The sequence below is a fragment of the Mandrillus leucophaeus genome, unplaced genomic scaffold (genome assembly GCF_000951045.1).
Source record: "Mandrillus leucophaeus isolate KB7577 unplaced genomic scaffold, Mleu.le_1.0 Scaffold798, whole genome shotgun sequence".
NCBI lineage: Eukaryota > Metazoa > Chordata > Mammalia > Primates > Cercopithecidae > Mandrillus > Mandrillus leucophaeus.
This window is the reverse complement of record NW_012108674.1, coordinates 333,790-358,395: the sequence shown is the minus strand read 5'-3', so window position 1 is coordinate 358,395 and position 24,606 is coordinate 333,790. Positions and strand designations below refer to the sequence as shown.

At 39.9% G+C, this 24,606-nt stretch overlaps 1 protein-coding gene across 2 annotated transcripts in view; it reads right to left on the bottom strand.

Moving 5' to 3' along the window:
* SEMA6D (sema domain, transmembrane domain (TM), and cytoplasmic domain, (semaphorin) 6D) overlaps window positions 1-24,606 on the bottom strand; it is a 585,322-nt gene that overhangs the window by 357,631 nt on the left and 203,085 nt on the right. For both annotated transcript variants that reach the window (XM_011967277.1, XM_011967274.1), the window contains one exon: window positions 5,886-5,965. The gene's annotated coding sequence lies outside the window, so the exon portion shown is untranslated. The remainder of the gene's footprint in view (window positions 1-5,885; window positions 5,966-24,606) is intronic.

Below are 24,606 nucleotides of genomic sequence, written 5' to 3'. Positions count from 1 at the left end.
CCTTCTAACGATTCAGACTGAATAGCCTCCCTGCTAATTTTCAAATATACTACCCATTCTCTTGTCCCAGAGCTTTTGCATTTACTGTTCTCTCTGCCTAGAACAATCTTCCTCAGATTTCTGCCTGGCTTGCTGTCTCATTTCCTTGAAGTCTTTTTCTCAGAAGGTATCTACATAGAAAATCTCTACCAGGCCACCCCATGTAAAGTTCAGCCCCATATACCATTTCATATCTCCTCTTTTTTCTTTTTGCATTCATCTATATATAAAAATATATATGGGAATATAAAATATATAAATGCTATATTTTAGATATTTTTATCCCTGCATCGTTTATCTCATCCATTGAAAACTAACTTCCTTGCATGCAGACATTTTTATCTGTTGGGTTTACTTCAGCATCCCCAATATATAAAACAATGTCTAACAATATCTACATGGTGACTGATAAACATTTGTTCAATGAACGGCTTGCCAAAAAAAAAAAAAAAAGGATGCATGAGTGATTAGGAAAAGAAAAAACAAAATGATTAATGCCTTTCACATAGAAAATTAATATTTAGAAATGTCCATTTTTACCATGATATCCTCCATTTATGAAATCAAGATTTCAGGGGATCCAAGGACACAACAGTTGTCATGGTAGTGCCATGACAATATGGCACTACAGCTCACTGAAAAACACACCAAAACAACACTAAGAATTCATAACAATTCTAAAATTACTATTTTTAATCTTAGCAGTAATTGTCACTCCTTAAACAATAGATATTTGGTAAATCTTGCCCCTTCAGGCAACCTCTGAGAGTTTTACTTTTAACGATAACTCTTTCCTACTTTCTCAGACATTCATATTCTCTCTCTCTCTCTGTCTCACACACACACACACACACACACACACACACACACAGTATAAGCAGATAGAGTCTAAAAGGTAAAGTACATAATCATGGGATGGTATGGCAGAGTATATCTTCTTGTCTGATATGAGGATGAAATCATAATATGATTATACAATATATGTTTCTCATCTCTTCTTTCCCTCTATCTCTAAAACAAATAAATATTAAATATTCAAGCTTTTAAAATGTTTCTGGAATCATGTTTGTGTCTTTTACAATAATATCTTATAATGTATCTTTAGATATTTAATTAAAAATTTTTGCAGGTGGTTGATAAAACACATTATTAAGAACTATAAGTCCCCTTTCCCCTCAATTTAGCAGAATCTTTTAGTGATACAAAGATTGCTTTTATCAGAGGCTCTCAATCTGTCCCAATTTTTCATAAGTCACTGAGCTCCAATGACATTTTGTCAGATGCAAAACTTGAAAATAAAAGAAGAAAATTTGCTTTTGACTTTATTACACAAAAAATGTCTGAGTGATAGATGGGACCATTGCAGTTATGGCGGTTCTTGGGTTCCTGTTGTTAGTCATGGGTTTTTTTGATCAGCTGGAAAGTAATAAGGGGTGACTAGAACAGAAAACACTTGCAGTTTTCTGGAGCTTCACAAAATACTAATAAAAATAGCTGAGATTTGAGAGACCCTACTAGAATCTCTGTCAAATTCCATAATGTCCTGATCCCATTCCTGGGAAGGGTCCTAAGGAGCTCTCTTTGCTGATTATATCTTACCTCCACATTGGCTTTGGGGAGAAACAGAGGTCAGTGATTGAAAAGAGAAATTACCTTTTGAGTTGGGAATGCTAGAAATAATAGATGTAGCCAGATCTGCCAGATTGTGAGTACACTGTTTGATTGAGTTATTAGTACTATGATCTGCTATGATGATTTCAAACTAATTTTCAAGCTAATTGGGTCAGTTATAAACACATGGAAATTTGGGTGGAGTATTTTAGGACAACATTTCCCATACTTAACCTTATTCTCATCTTAATTCTCTTTGGTTACTTTCCCAGATTAGTCTCAGAATTTTGTGACCAAGGAAGGTTTAAATTAAGTTCTAACATGAGGACAAAATAGACCATACCCAGGCTTGAAGGAGCTATTAGTTACTTTTGTTCTCTTGGGATAACAAATTGGTAGAAATGAGGGTGGATTTTAATTGTCACAGAAGGTACAAACAATGCTGCCATGTGACTGGGGGTCTTGGGACTGGGAAGGAATATCGTTATCATTAGGGAGGACCATAGTGCACACAAGTAAGTATCTCCACAATGGTGACCTTGGCATGGTGTGCAAACTTTATTCCTAAATAAAAAATAAATGGATGATACTCTTGGTTGGTATTTCATATGTCAGGCAATTTCTTTGACCCACATCCATTATGTTAACGTTCTTCTCTAGCACTCTGGATAAAAATTTGGGCCACTATGTTTAACTTCATCCATTATTCATAGTCCTTGATTGCTTCTAACATTAGTACATGAACTGGGAGCTCTGAAAGATTTTTTATGTCATGTGTAATTGTTGGAATTTCCTGTGTATTTAATTTAAGTTACATTTTCCAACAACTTGGCTTTATTCTTAAAGGACATGTGATCAACAGTTCTTTGCAAGGGCAAAGATTATGGTATGTTCCAGCAAATTGTGTTTGTTGACCTAAGACATTTCCCCCCACCCCTAACTCATATTGATTGTCTACAACATTTGTAATGAAACAGAGTCAGAGAGTAAACTCAGGGCTATGGGGGTATATTTGTCTTACAGATCAAACACTTAAAGCAGGATTTATGGAAGCAGAAGGCTGTGGGTCAATAGCTAAAAAAAACCTGGATTGTAAACAATCAAAGGACTTTCTGAGGTGTGAAGGAGAGGAGAAAGGAGACAGGAGCGGGTAGACAGGAGGAGAAAGGGCAGGAAGATACACAGGGTTTGCTATGGTAGGAAGTCTACATCTGAAAAGAATTAGAGGAAAGGAGGTCTGAGAAAGACGGCTTTACCACAAGGACAAGCCCCAGAGACCCCTTCCACTCCCCTTACTGACAGGGATTGTATCGTAAACATTTCCTCTGTACTCTCCCATGCTCTCATTTGGAGTAATTTTAGAACACTGAAATTTCGGATCAGTGCATCAACAACACTAAAAATAGATACACATACAATTCAGGGAAAGTTATAATGATTGCATTTTGTTATCATAATTTAATAAGAACAGTCAAGTGTATTAGAGCTCAGAGCAACTGTAAGCCTTCATTCAGTGTGAAAACATAGACCAGATCGATGAAGATGCTTTTCTGACCTAATGTTCAAATCAGACAAGCGCTATTAACAAGGAATCAACTTTCTAGCAATACTAAATTCTGTGTAGTGATTTTAAGTTCCACAAAGTATTTTTTACTTATTATTTTATCTCCAGCTAAGTCTGCAGAGAATAGAGTAAGTAGTAAACCCCTTTTACAAATTAAAAACTAAGAACTGACATTTAGAGGCTATTTAAAATCTTAGAGACAAAAGAAAAAAAATCTTATCCAGCAAAATCAGGTATGGTTTTTGCTGTGGTACATTGTGGTAAGATTGTGGTACATTGGTGTCTACATTAGTGCTTTTCTACTCTGTCACTCTACATGATTATATTATTTCTCAAACAAGTCTATCTGTTCAACAGTGTCCTCATATGCAGAAGTGGGACAGTATTCTGTATGGTCCTTGGTTCTCTACAGAGACAAGAAGCTCCAAGGCTAGTTCTACGAAAATCTTCCCACTTTCTAAATGATGCAACTCAATTTAGCATTGTCTATTGGATTTTTTTTTTTTTTTTTTTTTAGCAGGCTTTCACTTTTGATAACAAAAAGCACAATTTGATACACACAGTTCAGATGAAATGATGAATTCTGTGGTCCAGATGAGAGCTGTAGGCCACTTTCTTACAGGCTTATAATATCATTAAGGCCAATCATATGCGTATTTCTCTTACTTTGTTTTCCTCCTCACATTGCTCAACTTTGGGGATTTTTAAAAGCCCTGTTCAGTTTAACTCAGCCCCTTCTGACATCAAAGATTTAATGACTCTAATAAGGATGTTATCTTAAACTCCATGCACATATGAGGAAACCATGACTTACGTATGGAAGTTAGGCTTTGGTGGTAGTTCCTAGAAAGCACTTCTAAATCATGAAATAAAACATGAAACTCAAGTGCAAAGTTATTTAATTTTGAAGGGGAATGTAATATTCAGATAAAATAAACCATAATGATACATTCATTTACTTTTATATGCATAAAAGTGTGAAGTTATATCATCACTTCCAGGTATCAGTTTAAGTAATGCATCTTCCAAGCTATTTTACAATCATTCTTCCATTGTTCCATAAATAGATTTTGAGAATACAAGCTGTTAAACTAAAAGTTACTGCAATAATATGACTGAATAAAGCAGCGAGGCAATTTGAAAAGACTATACTAAGAGGACTAAATAAGAATGCTGAATTTCTAAAATATATCCTTCAGAAATTCACAGATGTAACACCATGGTCAGCACACAAGAATGAGCAAATCAGGCTTCTCAAAGTCACATTTTACTCAATGCACCATGGATCTGCAATAAGACCACATGAAAATTGGGACTAAGAAATATATAGAAACTTTATTAGTGGCTGAATGCAGTGGCTCACCCCTGTAATCCCAGCACTTTGGGAGACCAAGGCAAGAAGATCACTTGAGGCCAGGAGTTCAAGACCAGCATGGGCAACACAGTGATACCCTATCTCTATAATTTTTTTTAATTAGGATGGCACAGTGGTGTTTGCCTGTAGTCCTAGCTACTCAGGAGGCTGAGGTGGGAGGATCCTTTGAGTCTAGGAGTTCAAGCCTTCAGTGAACTGTAATTATGTCTCTGCACTCCAGCCTGGCTGACAGAGCAAGACTCTGTCTCAAAAAAAAAAAAAGAAAAAGAAAAAAAGAAAGACAGAAAGGAAGAAAATATATTAAAATGGTAGCTCTCAAAGAATTGAATGTGCCAAATATAGGTTTACTCCATGAAGATCTGGCTTAAAGGAAGATGGTAATGGAATGTGTATTATGTTTTAATTTAACCTATTAAATTAAACAACACAGGGTCCAAAGAATCCACCGAGGCCTAGATGATCTTGTTAGACTATTTAACCCTATCATGGTGCAGTTTCTACTTTATATTGAAAATGTGTCCAAAGATGGTGCTCTCTTTTATTAAGAATGTAAATTTTAATTACTTTTTTCAGTATTACATTTTGGCCTCAGATTTAAGGGAGAGAGTATATGTGTGTTTGTCCACACATATATATAAATGCACATACACACAGAGGAGTGGGAGACTTCCCTTTTCAAAATGATCTTCCAGTAACACAATTTGCCATCCGTCTGTCAACAGTCACCATTATCACTCTCTTTTTAAGTAATGGCGTACAGATGTCTCGGATGGCAGCAAGTGTACAGTGTGTGGAGGTACACTGTCATCGGCTTACAGAATCTTCATTTTTAAATAATCTCCTAGCTAACTGCAAATGTGGTTGTTTTAGAAACCAAATATCTGGACCCATGTTAAGGGTATGACTGCCCCATGCAGAATTGAAAACAGAGTCACTTTCCCTTTCTTTCTCCCCATTGATCTTTAACTCTGTGTCCCTTTGTGCTGTATAATCATATCTCTTCTGAATACACATAGTTTCGTTGTTCAACATGGAAACCATTTCCTCCACTTAGTCCAATGATGCAGACACTTAAAAAATCTAATTATTAGTTTTCCTATTTTCACTCATACCAACAAACGCTATGTTCAATATTTATGGATTATGGATTTATCTTGTGTTTGCATTGGTTTTGCAAGTAGAGATCTTTACTGATCAAAAAAGATACACCTAAACAACCTCACTTTCGCATCTAATGGAAAAAGCCAGAACCCAGTAATATTTAATGCCCTTCGTTGTTATATATTTAAATCTTACCACTGCAAGCAAATGTGAAATCCTTAAATTGCTGGCCTCAGTGTTCCCATGTCAGCTGGCATATGCTCAGGTTGGAGATCCTGCCAAAAGTCAAAGGAAAACATTCATGAAACAGAGCCTGATGGATGATTATTCTAATCCTGTCTGCCCAGCACTGCCGGCAACCTTGGTTTATAAATGCCTGCTGCTGCTTTAATGATAAGACCTCTTAAACACAGCTGAATGCAGTGCACCAGTGGGGTTTCTTTTTTTTCCCTCTCTCTGCCCTAACTAAGAGACTGATTATTGATCTCTACCTGGATGTTCCTATTGCGAACAGGCCATTCATGAATACAAGCAGGAAGAATAATGGTACACGGCCTAGGTAGTTTTAATAAACTGCAGTCAGGACATGGTCTCTGTGGGGGAAAAAAGTAACCAGCCCAATTTTAATGAAGTACGTGCTTCCATGACTGCAAAGTCGTGCACATTCTACGGGCCACACATCGGGTAGCAGAGGGCAACGGCATTTTCACTGAGTCCCTTGTCAGTTTGGATACCCTATACTCTTACTTAAGAGAAGTTTCCAAATGCCCTCTATTGCCCTTGAAATGAGGCTCTGAGGGCTGGAGTAGACTTATCTTGCTCTGACCACACTACTGGAATAGAGGGATCTGAACCCAGGAGTGGCTACACAGACACACAAGAAATGCAAGCCCACAGAAGCACTCAAGAATCCCAAACCTGAAGACAGAGGGGGTGAAAAGTAGCTGAATTAATATCCCCAGGAGTTCTATGAAGCCTCTTTGAAAACCAGAGAAACCTTAGTTCAGAAATAGAGCAAGGTGTTTTAAAGTTAGAAAATGTCAGACTTTGTCATTCTTAGATGAGTTTTTGTTCTGCCAGCATATGAGAGTGTATGTTAGCTTGTTTGATGCTAAGAGGAGATGTAAGTTTTACATTTACTATCTGCTGAAGTATTTTTTTTTGAATAATACACTTGATATTTCTGTATTTCAATAAAGTCAAGCAGAACTAGAGGGGTAGTTCTTCAATGGCAGAAATGCATGCAACTGTGAATATTAAAACAAGAACTCAATCCCAGCACTTTGGGAGGCCGAGGCAGGTGGACCACAAGGTCAGGAGATCGAGACAATCCTGGCTAACACAGGGAAACGCCCGCCTCTACTAAAAATACAAAAAATTAGCTGGGCGTGGTGGCAAGCACCTGTAGTCCCAGCTACTCGAGAGGCTGAGGCAGGAGAATCACTTGAACCCAGGAAACGGTGGTTGCAGTGAGCCGAGATTGCACCACTGCATTCCAGCCTGGGCAACAGAGTGAGACTCTGTCAAAAAAAAAAAAATGAAAACTCAGCTAAGGAATCATCTGGAAAATGAGGGCCACCAAGAAGAAATGTTGATACCCTACACCATGTCCACCATGGCATGAGTCAGGCCACAGCCACTCATCTCCTTGTATTTAAGTGGAGAGAAAAAAACATTTTCTTTGAAAAATTAAATGGCATGTTTTCCATACCTATATTATTGTCTGAATCCTGCATTACCTCACCATTTTAAAGACCAAAGAATCATTTAGGATAATATTATCATTAGGTCAGTTTTGTTAAAGACTGAAAATATTTGGGCAAGTATTGAGAATGGGTGTTTTCAAATGTGAGTGTGCATAAGAGGTTTTGGAGAGTTTGTAACAACACAGATTCTTTGGCCTTACTTCCTAAAGATTCTGAATCAATAGATCTGGGCTGCGGTCCAGGACTACATGCTATATATTTTCAAGAAGAACTGGTCATTTTAATGTACCTACCCCAAAGATCCAATTCAATAACTAATTAGTAGAGGCCTCCTTCAGATTCACTTAATGAGAAAACCTTTTCTGTTTTAGCCAGCCCCTTGTTGTGTTATCTGACTATGGTTGACGAATGTGGAGCACCGAATTTAGCAGAAGTATTTGTAAGAGGAACAATAGCTATAACATTTAAAAGGGGAACTGGCTTTTTACAAATCAGAAACTGCCATCAACAAAACACGTGAGTAAGACTTATTTGGAGGCCAGATATAAACCTAAATTTGGTCCAATGTGTTTTGATGCTTCTTGCACAAATGAAGCTATTAAACCAAAGAAGCCAGAGGCACACTTCCCATCACATGTAAAAACATTCCAGCCAGGTGCAGTGGCTCATGCATGTAATCCTAGCACTTTGGAAGACCAAGGCAAGCGGATCCCTTGAGCCCAGGAATTCGAGACCAGCCTGGACAACATGGAGAAACCCCTTCTTTACCAAAAAACTACAAAAACAATTAGCTGGGCGTGGTGGCACGTGCCTGTGGTCCCAGCTACTCAGGAGCCCGGGAGGTTGAGGCTGCAGTGAGCCGAGCACTCCAGCATGGGGGACAGAGCCAGACCCTGTTTAAAAAAAAAAAAAAAAAATCCTTAGATATTTGGTTCCAACCCCGACTTTCAGAAATAAAGTGTTACATAGGGTTTTTAGCCCGAAATCTAAGACCTGCCTCCCCGTACCCCACCCCACCCCGCCCCCTTAACACACAACCCTGACAATAGTTTGCAAATTTTATGGATTTACTTGGGATGCATTTGCTTCTGCCATCCCTTCTCCACTCCCAGCAGGTCCAGGCTTTGCATCAGAATTTAAGGTGGACCGTGACTCAACAGATGAAGAGCCTTTGGACTGGTGTTCTGAGGATACTGGTCCTAACCTTAGCTTGGCTTCTACTTGGTTTGGTGGCTTTTGACAAATAACTTCACCTCTCTACAACTCAGTTTTCTCATCTATGAAATAAAAAAAGCTGAATTAGAAAAATCTGAATATTTTTCCAGCTTTACAATTCTAGGAAGTGCCAATAAAATTGCGAGCATCAGGCTGGAAGGTATCTTGACATTGACATGTCTTTGGCTAATCTCCTCATTTATGGGGGAGGAACTGAAGTCCAGAGAGTTTACCACACTCTGTAGTATGTGGGACATATCATTACGGTGGAAGATCAAAAATGGAACCCAGAATTTCCACCTCATCCACCAACTCACTCTTCATTCTAATGCACAGTTAAGTTTCTAAAGCTCTATTTCCAGCTCATACTTTCTCATTGGCCGAGGGTGCATTTCAGGCAGGATTTTCTTTTCTTGGCAGAGAGAGGGGTACAATGTGTTCTTTGGGGCTCTCTCCCAGATTTTCTCCAGGAGAGAACATATGCCCAGGTCCCCAGAGAATTGTGCTCCCACACTCACAGCTGTACGACAGGCAAGAAAAAGCTGTCTACAAGCTTAAATAAACTATCAGCATTTGCAAAAGTGCTATGAGGTGTCTTCAGGAAGTGTTCCAGGAGAATTGCTATTCTAAAAAGATAAAAGATCACTAGGTTCTCTTGTCCTGGATTTTACCCTACACTCAGACATTAATACTTGAAGTGCATCAGTGATACTCATTTATTCATCCAAAGTTCAACATTCAGTAAGCACAACTGGCAGCAAAACAGAGAGAGTCCTTGCACTCATGCAGATGAGTGTCCAGTATGGAACTGTAGCCTCCTGCAAGTTCTGCTGCACTCCTGCCTGTGTGCTTTGGAAGGCAGGGAGAAGCACCTACTCCCCAAGAGAGATGCTCATGCTTCCTTTGAGTTGCCCTCTTCTAAATTACATAGTTCTGGGAGAAGCTCTATTATCTGAGCAGGAATCCGTTTATCCAAATTGCTTTTGTTGAACCTAACAGCATCAGGCTCTGTGCGTCTTTCCTCACTGTGCCAATCCCTATTTGCTTATTAACACTTTACTTGTCCAATAATACCTAGATCAAATTCTCCCTTTTAATCTCTCTGTGCAATTTTATCTCATGTACCTTAGAATGCACAGAGCAACCTCATTTATTTCTTGGTTATAACACTGGAAGTGGAAGAATTTTCAGCCTTTACTAGTGTGCAGGAATTATAAGTCATTTAGTTTACCCTTTTTTATCGATAAGGATAGTGTGATATAGAAGGAAGTCAGAGTCATTGTTAATAAATTGTTATAAATCAAAAAGAAGGAAATGGAAAGTACATTTTTGTTAGTTTTTGTTCTGTGTATGTTTTCATGAGACATTTTAAATATATTATTTAATCTAATTCTTGGAAACACTATTTAGTAGATATATTATTATGCCCCATTTAGAGGTGCAGTAAGTCTCAGTGGGGATAAATAACTTAAACCAGGTCAAACAGCTACAAGTGGTAGCTGGCAGAGGTCGGGCTCAATCCTAGGCCTGTCTGAGGATGCCAGAACATGCCAAGGTAGTTGTCTTACCTACCACGCCTCTCCACTTCCACACCAGGTCACAAGGATGGGAGGAGAAAATGCTGAAATTTACTGAGAAGGGGGTTTGGATAGCACAAATGAGAAACTGCAGGTCCTTGACAACTTGGTCAAGAGTCCTATCTACTGCCCTCCTTCTGAGGCCCAACCTCAGACTCTGTCAGTCTTCACCACGTCCTTTCACAGGGAGATTCCCAACACACCCACTCCACCACCACCACCAAGGCGCAGAGAGGAGGGAGAAGGGGTGAGGGCGCCATCTCCCTGTGAAAGGATGATGCAAACTGACAGCAGCATCTGCAAGCATCTGAGCTGCTGGCTGGTTACCCATCCGATGTGCCTTGACAATCATGCTAAATCTTTAAGTCCCAGAAAAGATAAGAACTCAGAGTTGTGGAATGTAAAAACTGCAGGTCTGCACTTTGTCTATACCACTTTTAAAGGGCATCTCCCAATCTTCCTTTCCAAACACTACCCACCTTATACATATATGAGGTATTTGGCAGCTTTTTGCACCAAGAAGGTGGATAGGAACTGGGCTTGACAGACGAACACTTCAACTTCTCTGTTCCTCAGTAACAACACTACATCTCCTTCAAGTAAACCTTTCCCAAATATTTCTGTAACAATGACAGCCTAAGTACCTCCAAAATAATGATGATAATCACACATTCTGGTTGTTTGGAATTGTTCACTTTATTAAGTATTTTTGTTTGTTTTGTGGTTATTTTTGAGACACAGTCTTGCTCTGTTGACCAGGCTGGAACGCAGTGGCACGATCTTGGCTCACTGCAACCTCCGTCTCCTGGGCTCAAGCGATTCTCCTGCCTCAGCCTCCCGAGTAGCTGGGATTGCAGGCATCTGCCACCACGCACCACGCCCGGCTAATTTTTGTATTTTTAATAGAGACATGGTTTCACCATTGGCCAGGCTGGTCTCGAACTCCTGACCTCAGGTAATTCGCCTGCCTCACCTCCCAAAATCCTGGGATTACAGGCATGAGTCACCCCCCGCCCGGCCTACAGCATTCACTATTTTCACTTAGTTTCCACCACAAAAACTACATGAAGTGAACAGGACAGTTTTTTGTTTTTAAACTTAGTTTTCTTTTTCCTGTTTTTGTTTGTTTGTTTTTGAGGTATGACTGACAAATAAAAATAGCATACATATCTAGGGTACACGATATGATGTTTTGGCATAGACATATATTGTGAAATTATTACCACAATCAAGCTAATTAACATATCCATCACCTCATAAGTACTTTTTTTTTTTTTTTTTTTGGTAGTGAGAACACAGGAGATCTACTCTCGTAGGAAACTTCGAGTATACAATACATCATTAAAAACAATAGTCACCATACTGTACCTTAGGTCTCCAGAACTTATTCATCTTATAACCGATGGTTTGTACCCTTTGACCAATATCTTTCCTTTTCCCCTACTCTCCAGACCCTGGTAGCCACCCTTTTACTCTCTGTCACTATGAGTTTGACTTATTTTCGGAAGTCAGAATAATTATTAATAAATTATTATAAATCAAAAGGAAGGAAATGGAAAGTATATTTTTGTTAGCTTTTGTCCTTGGGTATGTTTTTATAAGCTATTTTAAATCTGTTATTTAATCTAATTCTCAGGAAACACTAGTCAGTAGAGCTATTATTATGTCCCATTTACAGGTACAGGAAGTCTCAGTGGGGATAAATATCTTCAGCCAGGTCAAACAGCTACAAGCAGTCGAACATTTTCCTCCATTCCAAATTCTTCAGGCAACATTATCCATGTCAGAGTCATCCAGGTCCCTGATTTTGTTGCCCTCGCTATGTTCATATAGATTGAGCTTTGTTGCTATTTCATTTTCCCCAGTAGCTGCTGATGGTAAAGTTACCTGACTACATATATGCAAAGTTGTATATGACAGATAATTTGTACACTCAGTCAGACCTTTTCCTCACTCCTTTCATTGGTTCAGGAAAAGAAAGTTGAAGCCTCGTGCACAGAATAGAGAACGGAAAGGATATGCTAAAGCAGCTTCCTTTCAAAGAGCAGTTCTCAGGTCTCCCTGCATATGGCCCCTCCCCATGAGTGAAAGTGTGGCAAGTACTTCTGAATCGCTGTAGGGCATGTGGCTCTACATACATATGCATAATGTCCTCTTCACACTTTGGAGCTACCAGATGCCTGGTTCTGCTGGGAAGAGGTTTGGTAACCCACTTGAAATTATGAGGATTCATAACTCATTTATGCAAGCTGCAGACCCCTCTAGATGACATCTCTTGCTCTAAAGAATGATTGAGAGAAGGATGTAATAGAACTGAAAATGACAATGAAATATTAGCAGTGCAGTAGAGTTTATATAAGGCCCCCAGCTAGATGAGGGAATTATACAAGTCAAAAGAAGAGGCAGGCCTTCAGGCAACACGAGAAGCAGAAAACAAAGGAAGCAAGAACTGTCTAGGTGTCAAGGACTGATTTTGTTGCTATGGGAAAGGCCCTGAGGCATTGATTCCTTTTATAGGCTGGTATACAGCCCTCAATCCTGGACTCCTCAGGCTAGTAAGTTAGGTGAAGCTCCTCCTCCACTCCCACTTGATCCTTAAAAAGACTTAGCCCTCTGAGGTAGTGGAATGAGTTTGTGGGGTGGTGGAGGAGGGCGATGTTTAGGATGGACTCACACTAGGTCCTGACCCTGTTTGAGATGAGACTTTGTAACAGACTGGGATCCGCTTCTCCTGGAGCCACTCTCTCCAACCAAATCCTTCCCTACCAGCTCTCCAAATTTTGTTCAGAAACACTAAGCTCATGCCACCTCCTCCAATCCCTTAAAGTCGCCACCCCTCCTCCCTGCTACCAACACACTCCACTCAGGAGACTAGATTCCTGCTCCTCAGAAGAGAACACAAAGTCCTGAACAGCCGTGTCCTTCTTTTCAGCTCTTGTTACATGGCACTGCTTCCATCTCCTGAAACACTTCCAATACGCCCTGCCTTTGCATTGCTGCTTTCTCCTCCTGGAGTGCCCTTCTCATTTCTCCCCCTGGGGACATTTCCTACTCATTCTTTAAGAAGCAGCTGCCACTTGACCGGCGAGGTGAAGACTTTCTCATGGCACCTTCCACACATCTCTACTTGACCACTTAGCACTCTCCACTCGAATTCTAAGCTACATATTTTAGCCTGCATGAAACTATGGATTTCTGGAGTGCAGGAGCAATGCGTGCAAATATACCTTTTTATCCTCTACACTGAGCAAAATATCTGGAATATATGAGCCTGATAAATACATGTTGATTGAAAGAAAATGAATGAATTACTCACTAATTTCTCTCCCACAGGCTTTTAGCAAAATAGCATGTGAGCCCTTACCATTCTCTGAGACACACTACAGTGGTGATACTGGAGAAAAAGAGACAAGAGATCAGAGTACTAGCTGGGCATCTTTCTCTTAAAGCCCATCCCTGAGGGTAACTTTATTTTCCCTGTTGATGGCACCCCTCTGATCCAATGTTAGGGTCCAATCAGGTCACAGCCTTAAAGGTCTTAGAGAGGGGTGGTGGTCTGTGCTACAAAGAGCTCAGGCTTTTCAATAAGATGGTCCTGTGATAGAATCCAGGCATTTCCACCAGCAGCAACTGGAGCTGGAAAAATGTTCAGAATCTAGCTGAATTTCAGGTCTCTCCTTGGGAAAATGAGGAGGATAATACTTACCCTACAGTAGTAAAAACAAAATAAAATGATAATTGCCAAGACGATGGCTCATTTTAGGTTCTCAATAAATGGTAACATTTGTTTTTTGTATCTTCAGGCTTAACCCCTTCCACTTCTTGGTTCCCACAAAGTTTCGCTCTTCCTCTAGAATAGAGGTTCTCCTTGCTAGGGTATTAGAGGGTGATCTCGACATCAGAATTATTTAAGGTGATTTTCCAAATGATATCCCCATATCCCTTTTGCGAAACACTTCTGTAGCATACCATCACTACTGTTACTGATGGAAGCATGTTTTCTTTCTCATGAGTTATCAGACACAAAGCAGGCTGAGACTTACTTCTCTAGAACACATTTTTTCAAGTCTTGCTTTTTATTTTCACAGTCATAATTCTAGCCAGGACCATAAACTTCTCATCCTGAAACTGTTATAACAGCTTCCTAGTTGACCTCCCTATTTAGAGGTTATCCTTGTCAGTCCATCCTGTATATAATAGCAAGAATCATCTTGCAAACTCCAGAAAGACAGAGTGAACTTCTGACAAAATGGGCACCTCAGTAGTCACCAAGGAAAGCGCCAGCCCCATCTCCCATACCGGCCACTCTGCACTGCTTCACACCCACTTGTGCCTTTGACTATGTTATTGCTTCTAACTGGAAGGCTCCTTCTTTCCCTAGCCTCTCCCCGCCCCCATGCAGTTAAAGAATTTCTACACAGCATTCAAGACAAACTCGAGTGCAGCTAACTGTCTGCTCCTCTGTGCCACCAATGTACCTAACTCACCTCTGTTTGTGTGTTCATCATACTCTGTTACAAGTTATGAGCTCATGAGTCTTACTTCTGTGTTAGATTGTGACTTCTTTAAAGGAAGAGATTGTGTCTTATTCATGTTTCTCCCTATAAAGTAGATGCTCACTAAATTTTTACTGAACTGCCCTAAATTGAACTGAGATGATACCCTGTTCATGTTCCGTTAAATCATTTACCTTGCTCTACTACCTACTAACTACATACATGCACTGTTTGCATGTGTGTCTGCATGGCAGTCATTGCTGGGGTTTTCTCCCCACTTTTGCACTTTTTCCGAGGGCCCTTTCTTTTCTAACAGAGATTATGCAAAAAACAAGAGTTGTGCATTTATTGGTCCATTTTATTTCAAAACCTAGGGAGGTTGGGTAAGCCCTCCAGCCAACACAGGGATTCTGGAAAAAAAGGCTTTTGTTAAAGCATCTTGTCACTTCCTACTCATTAAATCCAAACTTCCTCAGGTGGACTGCAAGAGAGTACCCAACTTGACTGAACCTCTACCCAATCTAGCTGTCTGGACTAGCCCAGAATGCATAATTGCTTTTCTTTGTGATTGTGCTGTGAACAGGACAGGATTCTGTTCCTGCATGTTTCCCTCCCTAGTGAGAACAGTGCTGCAGGCTCAGATCCCTACGGAATGTCCATTACTCTATGATGGAGGCGTTGCCTCTTGAGGTCCCAGGAATTGTTGGCTTGTCCTTGATTCAATGTTCATCTATTTATACATCAAACATTTATTGACGCTTTTCCTGATGTCAAATGCTATGGTAAGTCCTAGGGAAATAAAGATGCATAACCAAAAAAAAAAAAAAAAAGGCTGGCTCACAAAGAAGTTACTTAGGATGGGGAGAAGACAGAATATAAACAAATGGCAGTGTAATAATGCAAATGGAAAACAGATCTATACGTACAATGCTGGAGGGGCCCAGTGGAAGCAGATAAAGAGAAGTTGATGTTGTTTTCCACTTATTAGTTGTGCAAAGAACCTGAAAGCGCCCCAACACAGACATCCTCCTCAGGCTGCAAATACCCTTTACGAATTTGAAAATGCTCTTTGAGAAGACCGCTAGCCCTATTACATAAATCACTGTTGTGGTTACACGAGTGACACTACAAGCTTAAATTTCCCCTCTGAAGAGCCATTGTCCTAATAGAAGATCATTGCTGTCTCATTACAGCATCTTGAACTCTCTGCTCTCCAGCATATGCAACTCCCTGACTTCGAACAACTACAAGATACACTATATAACTGAGAAGGAAATATGGATGAGGAATACTCAAGAAGAACCTTCAATCAAAGGCTGCTCCAGCTCTGACTCTAGAACTGTGCTGCCCAGCATATTAAACAGTAGCTATTTCAATTTAAATTTCTTAAAATTAAATAAAATTAAAATTCCAGTTCTGCAGTGGCACCAACTACATTTCAAGAGCTCATTAACACACATGGCTAGTGGCTACCATGCAGTATAGATACTGAACACTTTCATTACCCTAGAATGTTCTATTGGACAGTGCTGCTTCAGGAAGTAATCTGAGCTATTTACTCACCAGTTTGTCTTATGATTTTGTGAACTATTTACTCTTTAAAATTTCAATTCTGGCTTGGGAGGCAACAATCAAAAGTAAAAGGTAACTGTTTTTGAAGGGCTCACTGTCGAGTGGGGAAGACAATATTTGAGAAAGGAAAAAAACATTGGACAAATGTGCTGTGGGTGGTATGAAAGCACAGACACAAAACAGTCTAGCGGTGACTTAAAAAGTAAGAGAAGACCTCAAAGCAGAGGGGACAGTTGATGCAATTTTTATAGGACGTGTAGCGACTTTCCTAATTTACAAAGTGGAAAGGGCACTGGAAATGGTGAGAACAGCATATGCAGAGTCACTGGGCAGGGAAGAGCTTACTGCACATGGGGAATTGCAAGTCCCTCAGTATTCTGGGAGAACAGTGTAAACTTTTGGGAAGGTGGGTGAGAGCAGGCTGACAAAGTAGCCGACACAGGCATTGGGTGAGCAGGTAGAAGGAAGAGGGGTTACGCATTGTAACACAGTAGTTAGAGCACTGAAGTTTTAGAAAACAGGGTTTATGCTCAAAATTATCCACTGCTAGCTTTATTATTGCAGACAATTTTAAACAGCTCTTTGAAGCTCATTTTTTCTCATCTATAAAATGGTATTAATAATACTGCCAACATTCTATGATTGTTTTGTGAATTAAAAGAGACAACGTGCTTGTCATAGTGCATGGCACATGTCAAACATTCAAAAATGAAAGTTGTGACCATTTATTCTGTAAGAGATGTGGGATTATAAAAAGGTTTGAGGAGTAAAATAAAATGACTGTATTGTATGCAGAAGTAAGACACAAAGGAATTACTAATGTTAGTAATAATAATTAAAATAACAGCTAATATTTACTGAGTATTTACTACCTACTGGGCATGATTTCAAGTATTTTAAATAAGCTAATTCATTTAATCTGCTCAACAACCCTATCAGGTAGGCTACCATTACTAGCTTTCCTTTACAGATGGGAAAATGAAGGTATAAAGAAACTAAATAATTGGTTACACTACTAATAATTGACAGTAGTGGGATTCAAATCCAGACATCTGGCTCTTGAATCTATATCCTTAATTCTCAGGCTGTTCTGTCTCTGTTAGAAATTCTTTGACAAAAGCCTGCCTAATATTGCATTGAATGATTTCACCCCACAGCATGATGTCAGACTCATTTATTTAAGTACAGGTCTTCCAAACAACTTTCTCATGCCATGAAAGCCAGTAAGCCAGTATGTGTGCTTTAGAAATAGGCCACAGAAGGCCATCTAAATAGAAGCAGCTAGTTGTTTGATAAACTGAGTATCCTTCGAAGCGTAGGTTCAAAAGACTCCTTGGACAACCAAGACCTGACTACAATTCCAGAGCATTCTCAACCACAGTCAGCCCGTAATAACCTCTCACTTTGTGTTAGGTCCTTATAAATGTCAGCTTCCTCTTAGGAAAATGGGGACAATGCCTGCCTCATAGCATTGCAAGGAATGTTAAATAAAAGTATATAGGAAGGATTTTCGTTTTCTTTTTTTTTTTTTTTTGAGACAGAGTCTCTCTCTGTCTCCCAGGCTGGAGTGCAGTAGCATTATCTCGGCTCACTGCAACCTCTGCCTCCCGGGTTCAAGCAATTCTCCTGCCTCAGCCTCCAGAGTAGCTGGGACTACAGGTACACACCACCATGCTGGGCTAATTTCTGTATTTTTAGTAGAGAAGGGAGTTTGTCCTGTTGGCCAAGCTGGTCTTGAACTCCTGGCCTCAGGTCATCCACCTACCCTGGCCTCCCAAAGTGCTTAGATTACAGGCATAAGCCACCACGCTCAGTCTACAGGAAGGATTTCTACAGCGTGTTCATTGGGAAGTAGCTGTTGCTGCTCTGATTTTGGTTCTTTTACTTAAAGCATCCTCTTCCAATATGAGGTCTCTGGAATTTTGGAAAACATTTCATAGGACTAACTTGAACTCTTAAATAGCTTAAGGATGGTGAGGAGGGTAACATAAAAATAAAATTCTTCAAAACAAACACAACCCAGTGTATGACCCAAACTCTAACTCTTCTTATTTAAAGCTTTCTCTGATTTAGGATCCAACAACACTTTGCAGGGCGTTTCTGTGTTTGCTCAAATTTGGGAACAGGGGAGCCTGACACATCGATGCTTTCACTGACTGACCTCACGAACCATTTCATCTCTCAGGGATGTTCTTTCAGATGTCTTTTCTTCTGACATTCCGTCCTTTTGTTTGATGTTTGTCCTCACATAAGTCCACTTTAATGAGTGAGATAATATAATTATCATCCGAATTTGTTTCTGTCCTTTAGTGCCCAGCTTCTCCTTGCAGAGCCATGGCTAGGACAACCATGTGTTCCCCAGCATAAGACACTGGCTGGGGTCAGCCTTGTTGAGGGGCATAAGTTCCTCTCGGGTGACAATGGCAAGTAATAATTGTGGAAGGTCATATTCTTAAGCCACCAAAAGCAAATCCTCTTTTATTGGTCCTCCACATTTGGTAGGATCAGACATTCAGATCCAAGGCATCAGCCAGGAAGTCAATGGAATTGAAGTCTAGGAAGTCAGAATTTGGGAAGAGATGGGTTCAGATGGTGGATGTACAGTTATCAAGCCATGAGTAGAGTAAGATTCTGGAGACATTCAGCAGGATGGTGGCTGGTAAGAGAATTGGAAAGTTGAATGTTGCTTTGGCACTTGATTAAAAGCAGATTGTTGCGAGCTGAGTTGTCATGGAAATCTCAGTGGACTAGAAAGCTCACTGCAGGTTTGAGGCCTGCAATTATCAGCTATGTGACCTTGAGCAAATCACTTAACCTCTTTTATTCTCTGTTGTCTTTTTCATCTCCAAAATACAGATAATAATGGGACATAATAAAAACTGCAAAGACATTTTCTTTTTTAACTGAGGAAATATATAGAAGTTTATATTTTTAGACTGAACTTGTAAACTATTCTCATGTAAAGAATTCATGTGAAGTGCTTTGCAAGGTGGTGGCTTGTAAATGTTGATTAAAACATCTTCAAGTCAGCATTTCAGTAATGTATTCTGATGGCCTTTTTTAAAGGACAAAGAGATTAAGCATCTTGACCAAGGTTATGCTGCTGGTAAGTTCACCCAGGCAGTGTGGCTCCTGAGCAAGTGTTCCTTCCCATTATGTTGCACATCCTCCACGGATGAGGGTCCTTACAGTCACAGTGGCTTATCTGCGTTCAAAAGGCAAACGCATCAGGTTGGTTTCCGAGAGGTTGATGACAGCTACTCAGAGTTCTCACCTGACACCAGGAAAAAGGAGTGATTGTGGCACTTTCTGATACCACTTCCTTTCTCCTACTTTTGAGCCTTCACACATGCCTTTTTCAACGCTTAAATTTATGATATCTTCCCTCTTCCGTGCCAAACTGAATCTCTCCCTTCCTTTAAAATTCTCAGCTGAATCCTCAGGGGCACAGAGAGTGGGAATTGAAATGTTTTTCATCAGCATTTCCAGGATATTAAAAAAAATGTCCAGAAAAATCAACCCCATCCCAAAACCCTGTTTATTTTATTGGCATAGACAGAGACCCTACGACCTGTGGTCCTACCCTGAAGGCTCACCAAAGAAAAGCAGAAGTCCAGAGATGTGTAGTATCAAGAGTGAAGCATCTGTGACTTTAGATGGTTTAAAAGGGTATCTTATTTGATAGCAGCCAATAAAGCAAGAGACAGCGCCAGATCAGATAAGAAAGAACATCTCCAGCCAGAATTAAACAGGCTATTTTGGGATATGTCAAAAGGAGTAAAGCTAGATTGGAAATGACTGCAAAGGTGATTAAATAGGTGAGAACAAAGAGAACACTTCCTGAGTTCTGGCTAAGAAGGGAAAAATTCTTAACCATTTTTTAATTGTACTTCATAATTAGCCAAGTCACAAATGCTATGGCTTGGATTAAATGATCTTTTTTAAGGCAGAAACTGCTACGGATTTTTGCTAGGGAAAGTGTTGGGGGTTGGGGAATGGAGGGAGTGCTGACACCCTTTCGATTTGTATAGCGATTTAAGAACCCAGGGTTTATAAGCATGTTCGTTCATAAAGCACATTCTGAAAGATACTGCTTTTCTATTTTTGCTTTCATTTCCCTTTCCAAAGGAAATGAAAAACAGCGATGGAAATTTTTCCAGAGGAAAAACATCTCAACAAACAGTGAAGCAAACAGTCACTGGAAATTGCTTATGAAGCTCCTGGAGATAACAGATGTATGACATCATAGTTACATTACAACATCTTCAATGACAAGTGGTAAAAAAGCAAGGAAATGCTGAAGTTTCATCTGAATGAGTTATTCCACACTAAATCTTCTTAATTAGTATCACAGAAAGCATGGAAAACAGGTTAATTACTTACAGAAATAAAACAATAAAATCACCTCTAACAAGCATGCATATAGTATATCAATGTACAATTTCTGCTGGAAAAGCAAATCCTCTCCAGATTAGAGGGAGTTCAGAAAGACTTTGAGAGAAAAAGAAGACTCTTGAATAACTAGTTGCTTACACCTTTATTCATTTCTTGAACATTTATTTAGCACCTGTTATGTGTAAGATTCTTTGTTCATTGATAGGACTGCAAAAAAAGAGTCAAAGGACACTATCTGCCCTCATAAGGCTTGCAAGCTAGGGAGAAAATCTCTCCCTTGTCTACATATCTCTATGTGATTTCATTTGGTTTATGACTTTAAATAAGCTCTACATGCAGACTAATTTCTGATTGATATTTCTAGCCTGACCTCTACCATGAGCACAGAACCCACATACTACCTAGGTCTAAGAAGGCCCACAGGTTATCTACACAGATGTCTAAGAGGGCTTGGCTTTCTAAGTAACTGTATCCAAATCAGAGCCGACCATTTCCCCCATTCCTTCCTCAGTCCTTCAACCTCTACTATGGTTCAAGTCCATCAGCAGAAATAGTTGATGTGGAAGAGAAGGGACTTACAAATAGGCCCAAGAGGGCCCCATACTTGTTGTAATGTTCTGTGGTCTTGAAATCCTTAATTTTTTTCTTTGAACTTGTGTTTTGTAAGAGAGGTTTGATGGTACAATGGAGCACGTGTTAGAAAGCGAGACACACAGATCAAAGGCAAATTTGGTATTTTAGCACCTTTAATGGCATTTCCCCCTGCTTTTTTAACAAAAGGTTTTGTATTTTAATTTTGCGCTGGGCCCCTGTGAGTGTTAATACTGAGTATCAACTTGATTGGACTGAAGGATGCAAAGTATTGATCCTGGGTGTGTCTGTGAGGGTGTTGCCAAAGGAGATTAACATTTGAGTCAGTGGACTGGGAGCTGCAGACCCACCCTCAATCTGGGTGAGCACCATCTAATCAGCTGCCAGTGCAGTTAGGATAAAAGCAGGTAGAGGAATGTGGAAGGACTAGACTGGCTAAGTCTTCTGGCCTCCATCTTTCTCTCATGCTGGATGCTTCCTGCCCTTGAGCATCAGATTCCAAGTTCTTCAGCTTTTGGACTGTTGGACACCAGTGATTTGCCAGGGGCTCTTAGGCCTTCAGCCACAGACTGAAGGCTGTACTGTCAGCTTCCCTACTTTGAGATTTTGGGACCAAGGCTGGCTTCCTGGCTCCTCAGCTTACAGATGGCCTATCATGGTACTTTACCTTGTGATCGTGTGAGTCAATTCTCCTAATAAACTCCCCTTCACATATACATCTATCCTATTAAGTCTGCCCCTTTAGAGAGCCCTAATACAGCCCCTAACTTAGTCAGCTTGAGCTGCCATAACAAAATACCATAGACTGGGTGGCTAAAGTAACAGACATTTATTTCCTATCGTCCTGGAGACTGGAAGTCCAAGATCAGGTGCCAGCGTGGTCAGGTTTTGGTGAGGGCTCTTCTCCTGGCTTGCAGAGGGCTGCCTTCTTGCTTTGTCCTCACACGAGAGACAAAGAAAGCTCTGGTGTTTGCTGGTGTTTCTTCCTCTTCTTATAAAACCATGAATTTCATCATGAAGCTCCACCCTCAAGACCTCATCTAATTCTTATTACCTCTCCAAGGCCCCACCTCCTACTAATATCACACTGGGAGTTAATTTGACATATGAATTCTGGAGGGATTCAAACATGCAATCTATAACAGCTCCATATATTGAGTAGCTGATCCTGTATAAGAATATTGTGCAAATGAGATGTAGGCAAAGTGACCCTTACACTGTGCCTGCCCTCTACGCTAGGTATGTGAACCTACTGCATGTCTATGCTCCTTGCTTTCTCCTGTGTGTTTTAAGTTGATTTGAGTATCAGCATTTGGTCTTTGTCTTCCAGGACCACTGGTATAACTTGCCTGGTGGTGGACCTGGAGGATACCGTTGCATCAGGGCATTTCTCCACATGATCGCTCCTGCCTGCTGGACAGGTCCTCTCTTGACTATGTGTATTCTCCAGAGGAGCAGGTGATGACACCCTAATGTTTTCTTATCATTTCAAAATAATGGGTTATATTTACACCACTCAATAACTGATGAAGGGTCTTTTTGACAATCCATGAAATGATTGAAAAAGAAAAATGATGTACAGTAAATGTCTTATTGCAACCTTCTGGTTTGGAAACCAGGGCTTGCTCTGTTCCATAGGATTCGACTATTTCATTTGATTTCTCTATTGACACAGCCACTGAAGATTTTGCATGTTAAATTTCACAACTTTCCACTGACATTTTAAAACTCTCACTCCCCAAAAGCAGAAGTGTTTTTTAAATCCCAAGAGTACTCTTTGAAGAAAATCTCTTCCCCCTCACAGTGCTTGTTAGAAGAATGTAGTATAATATATTTTCCAAAGTACAACTAATTGAAGCACTTTGTCTTTCTTAGTTTTCTGCATTTCAAAATACCTATTGTGTATGTAATCTTATAGATCAGATATACCTTTATGTATTTGGGAATTTCCCCATTTCTCAATTTTTAAAACTGTCCAGGAAAGCTGCATATATCTGGGGACATGGCATCTCAGGAAAATGTATCTCTAAGACCACAGAGATCATAATGAGGTATGCTTTGGTATAAAATGACAACAGGGAAGTGAAGAATTACCCTACTCTTCACTTAAAAAAATAGGCATCATAGGTTGCCACTTCACATAATGTCTTAATAGTCTCCCATTTAATTATGTAAATCGTCAAAGAGGACTGCTGTTTATGGTAATTTGCACGTGTGGCGGTCTGCTTCCCAAGGTAAGCTAATTTAAATCAAATTATAACTAAAGGAGATTTACCACTTGTTGATTTAGACAGACAATCATTTATAACTCCACCAAATGGCTAGTGAAGACTGCAGAATTTCAAAAGTGAGGTGAAACAGTAGTGATCCTGCTGTGAAAGGAATCAGCTGAAATGCTCTGGAGGGATTTAGGATTCCCATTGATGTCAGCAAGAACTGAAAGCAGCCTTTCTTGTGAGGGAAGTGATTAGTGAATACCGTTGACCCTCACTACCTCCACATTCAAGTCTTCCTTTGCACATGAAGTTAAAGGCTGTTCTCCCCAACTAATTTACCACTCTCTTTTGATACGAATCCAGCACTCTTCAGAATCTGCCTGCATTCTGGTTGCAAAGTTGTGCTAAGTATTAAACGTAATTAAGAAAAGACCATTGTAAACTGCTCAAGTGTTTGAATGTCCCCAGCTCTTTTCTTTTCCTTTTCTTTTTTTGTAAACCATTAAAGATAGTCCATTTCAGTTTGAGAAACTAAGCATGTGCAAATTCATTCTTTGTCTTACGGGCACATTTATTACAGAGCAAATGCCCTCTTTAGCTAATGAAACTGGCTATGTGGACTATGATAGACCAAGAAAGCTACCCAAGTCCTGAGGCAGCCTAGTCCTCCTAAATGCAGACAATGTACCCATGACAAGGGCTACAGCTTGGCTTCAGCAACCGGGAGGATGAAGATAGCAAACTGATTAAGAAAGTAGCTATAAGAATCAGGGAGAGTGGGGTCCAAATATCTATCTTGCCTCTCACTTGCTAAAAGACTAAGAAATTTGCTAAACCTCTCTGAATCTCAGTGTCCTTAAGAAAAGATAGCATTAATTATACCTGCTCCATAAGATTTATGTAACATGCCAGTGCAGATAAAGCACAAAGCTTTACATAAATGTTCATCTTCAAAAACAGAAGCTATGAATAACAATGACAACATTGTTAATAATGCAGTGTCATGCAAGGAAATGGGCAGCTTCTAACATATTTATGAGTAAAGAGTTAAGATAGCCTTTTCCCTTCTGCATGAGAATTTGACCTTCATTTAAATTTCACACTGGGTTTACCTGTTAAGGTTGTCTATGCTGCTAACCAGTATTGTT